A 4,743-nucleotide genomic window follows, 5' to 3' on the forward strand; every position below is an offset into this window, starting at 1 on the left:
GCACTCTTGCCTGGAGAATCCCATGGACGGAGGAGCCTGGTGGGCTACAGTCCATGGGGTCGCTAAGAGTCGGATATGACTGAGTGACTTCACTTTCACTTTTCACTTCCATGCATTGGAGAAGGAAATGGCAACCCACTCCAGTGTTCTTGCCTGGAGAATCCCAGGGACGGGGGAACCTGGTGGGCTGCAGTCTATGGGGTCGCACAGAGTTGGACACGACTGAAGCGACTTAGCAGCAGCAACAGTAGCAGCAGGACTTCCTTGGTGGTCCAGTGGTTAAGAATCTGCCTGCCAATGCAAGGGATATGGGTTTGGTTCATGGTCCAGGAAGATACCACCTGCCCCAGAGCAACTAAGGCCGTGCACCACAGCTGTGGAGTCTGTGCCCCAGAGCCTGGAGCGGCAGCTACTGAGCCCACGTGCCCCGCCCAGAGCCCAAGCCCTGCAATCAGAGTGGCCCCTACTCACTGCAACTAGAGAAAGCCTGAACACGGCAATGAAAACCCAGTGAAGCCAAAAAATGAATTAATTAATTAAAAAAAAAATTTTAAGGGTTCTTTAGGGACAATTTCCTACAGACAAAACTCATAAACATCTCTTCCTAGCCAAGCCTTGGAACGTTCTGTCTGAAAAAAACTGGCTTAGATGCTTTGTAGCTATGGATTTTTCTCTGCCTTTTCTGTTTTTTCCAAACTTTTGAGCCCACTTCATCTCAGGGCCCAGCAAGTTAGGCTGGGGAAGCTGCGCAGCCTGGGAGGAGAGCTCAACAGCGAGGGGCCGGTGGCCCCGAGCTCACACCCAAGGGGAACCCCGTGTCCACGTGGAACTCCTCAGCCAGGGGACCCAGGAAAGAAAAGGAGGAATCAAGTATTTATAGGAAAATTATTCCTCACAAGCAATCATTTGTTCTAAAAGCTTTTAGAAATATAATTATTTTTCTCCTCTGGGTTTCTCTGTTTTTAATATGGAACACTTTCAAGTCCCCTGGTTGAGTTTCCAGGAAGCAATAATCCATTTTGCCTTGGGTGGAGTTTAGGAAAGAAACTAGGTCTCAGAAGTGAACTCGTTTCCACTGAAATCGCCACATGGAACTCCTGCTGCTTCTCTAGCGTGCTTGCATAACAGGGGGGCCCACCCCCAGGGCAGGGTGGACCAGTTGTCCCCTGGCCATCTGATCCAGGAATTCTGTCTTCTCTGAAGCACGGCTGGACTCCTGCCCTCTCTCAGCCTCACCTAAGCTGTGTCCGAGGGGAAACCTCTGGAGCAACGCCCTCCAATAGAAATAGAACGTGAGCCTTGCTTGTGCTTTTTCATACTACAGGATTCATTTTAGAAATTAAAACAGTACATGGGGTTCATTTTAATAATGAATAAACAATTTAAATAACACTTTTAACCCAATATATCATATCAACATACAATCAGTATGAAGATGAATAAGGTTGTTTCCACCTTTTTTTCTTAATATATATATCTATTGAAGTATAGTTGACACAGCGTTTCAGGAGCACAGTAATGTGATTCAGCTATGCATTTACACATATATTATTTTTCAGATTATTTTCCATTATAGGTTATTACAAGATATTGACTGTAGTTTCCTGTGCTATACAGTAAATCTTCGTTGCTTGTTGCATATCTATTTTTTAAAATTAGAAATCTAGAATTCTATTCATACTAAGTCAAACAAGTGGAATTAAAATGTCATAAATTTTTTAGTTAGGCAAAAATTCATACATTTTCTAAAATACATATATTATACAAACTGCCCATCAGGCTCCTCTGTCCATGGGATTCTCCAGGCAAGAATACTGGAGTGGGTTGCCGTTCCCTTCTCCAGGGGATCTTCCCAACCCAGGGACAGAACCCAGGTTCCCCACATTACAGGTGGATTCTCATCTGAGACACCAGGGAAGCCCCGCACAAAAGCTTTTCTACTGCACTTGATAAAGGCTTGAGAAAGAACATTAAAAAAAAAGAGAGAGAGAGAGAGAAGAGATGGAGAAGCTGGAAAACATAAACTAAATGAAATTCCACTCTTTTTTATCTCAAATCTTTGAAATCAGCATGGAATTGACAGTGGGAGAGCATCTCAGTTCCAGAGCCAGGTTTCAGGGGCTCACGTGCCATGAGGGGCTGGTGTCGCCCACGTTGCACGGCCGCACTCTAGACTCTGTGCAGACGTTTACTGCTCACACGTGAACAATATGCCTGTAAAACGCCTTCCTCTGCCTGCCCCAGTCCTCCTGCATGCTAAGTCACTTCATTTGTGTCTGACTCTGTGCGACCCTATGGGCGGTAGACCAGCAGGCTCCTCTGTCCATGGACCCCACTCCCCCTACCCCTGTGCTAATTAAGTCGGGAAGGCTGGAAACCATCTTTCTCTCCTACTGCCTCTGTTAGGGGACCCACTGACCGAAACTGACCAGGCACGATAGTGACCACTTGCGTGAGTTGTCTTACGACCCGAAGTCCTGGTAAGAACTTGGAACTGACAGACCACCACCAACCAGAAGGGCTGGGAAAGAAGAGAGCAGAGCCCAGTGCCTAGTCCTACCAACCCCCAGAACCCTTCTCGCTGCAGTCTGTCCTGGCTGAGTGATGCGTGCACCAACAGGAAGGACTGGGAAAGGCGGAAAGAAGAGAGCAGAGCCCAGTGCCTAGTCCTACCAACCCTCAGAACCCTTCTCGCTGCAATCTGTCCTGGCTGAGTGATGCGTGCACCAACAGGAAGGACCCTGAGTTGGAACGATTGACCGGAGACCTCCTGGAAAGTGACCACATCACCATAAAGCCTGACACTGTGAGCCACACGGCAGGGCAGCTCTCCTGGGGTCCCTGGCCCCGCTGCCTTCCACCCGGTTTCCTTCCCGATTCAGTCTCTTACTCGGTCGGCGCACTTGCTTCCTCGGACAAGTCATTTCTCAGTGTTAGATAAGAGCCCACTCTCTGGAGAGGGTCCCCCTTCCTGCAAAACTTCAACCCCTCTGTTTCAGACTTACCCAAAAGAATTCTTACTTTTGAAATATTTGCTCTTAGGTCATATGGGAAACTAGATTGCTGTATGTTCAATCAAAATATTGTAAACCCTCATGGCGGCCTTTGGACACTTGCTATCAGAAGATCTGGATTCAAATTCCGGCTGGCGAAAGGTACGAGCTTGGGGAAAGCATTCCACCTTTTTAAATAAGGTTTCTCATTGGTTCCATGGGCTGTAGTCCCGGCATGTCCTACCGGCCATCTGGGGCAGTGGTGTGAAGATCAAAATGGTGAATGTGAAGGTGTTTGGGGTGCCATCCAAAATAGAAAATCACACTATTTATTATTTCAAAGCATTAAAGACTGTGCAGCCACAGAAAACCACAATCCACAATATTTACAAAGACAGCAGAAGGATTTATATGAGGAAACTGAATCAAAGAAATAAATTCGTATAATTACCCACAATATTAATCATTTTCTTAATTATTTCCAACCTTGACTTTTCATCTGTATTTACTGAGAGAGACAGAAAAAGAGAGAAAATGATAAATAATCCCCAGGATAACTGCGGACCTTGGAGCCAGGTACACACCCTGAGAATCCACCTGGGTAATACCCAACTATCAACTTCATAACCATCTTGACAGCGACTCCACAGGGAACATTGCACGTGGGCCTTATTTTCAAAGACCCCCAATTTGAGATGTCTGTGGAGAGTTCCTGCAGTCTCTCTACCCCATAACCACCTGGATGGTCTTGCCCTGATAGCTTTTAGATTAGTAACATTAGCTTCTAACATTTCCTGCGACACCACTTAAACATTACCTTCTCACTGTTTTCTTTAAAATGAGATTAGTGTGCAGGGGACAAGGGAAATATGTTGTCTTCACTCCTAAATGGTTCTCTCCCAAGTGTTACTTAAAAACAAAATTTCAATTTTGGACCTTTCCCATTTGCCTTCACTAATTACTTCCTTTATGTCTCATGTAGTGGTACCACAGCTAATTCAGAATTTAGTCATTATGTCATCACATTCAATCCCTGCCCGTGGGGAAGCCAGGCACACACATTCCACAGAGAGAAACCAAGAAGGGTCTTGGGCTTCATGAGGCCACAGCTGTCACTCTGATCCGTTAACATGTGACCAAATTCATCCCTGTCTGGGAGCATAGAGCGTGCTCTCATTCTGAAATCCAAACCTGCCAGTTGTGTGTAAATGAAGACCACCCCAATGGGAGGGACTTCCCTGGTCCAGCGGTTAAGAAGCTGCCTTCCAGGACTTCCCTGGTGGTCCGGGGGCTAGGACCCCGAGCTCCCAACACAAGGGGCATGGGTTCAGTCCCTCATCAGGGAGCTAGATCACACGTGCTCCAACTAAGAGTTTGCATGCCTCAACTAAAGATCTCGCATACCAAAAAGAGGGAGACTTTCCTGGTGGCTCAGTAGTAGAAGCATCTGCCTGCTAATACAGGAGACATGGGTTCCATCCCTGCTCCAGGAGGATCCCACACTACTGCAGAGCAACTAAGCCCGAGCAGCACCACGGTGGAGCCTGTGCCCTGGAGCCTGGGAGCCACAACTACGGAAGCCCACGCGTGCCCTGCAACAGGAGAACCCACCTCAGTGAGAAGCCCACATTCGACAGTGAAGAATCACCGCTCGCCGCAACTAGAGAAAAGCCCCCGCAGCAACAGAGACCCAGAACCCAGCACAGCCAAATACATAATGAAAAATAAGTATTTTAAGAAAAGAGTTGAC

The sequence above is a fragment of the Bison bison genome, unplaced genomic scaffold (genome assembly GCF_000754665.1).
Source record: "Bison bison bison isolate TAMUID 2011002044 unplaced genomic scaffold, Bison_UMD1.0 scf7180017864349, whole genome shotgun sequence".
NCBI classification, from domain to species: domain Eukaryota; kingdom Metazoa; phylum Chordata; class Mammalia; order Artiodactyla; family Bovidae; genus Bison; species Bison bison.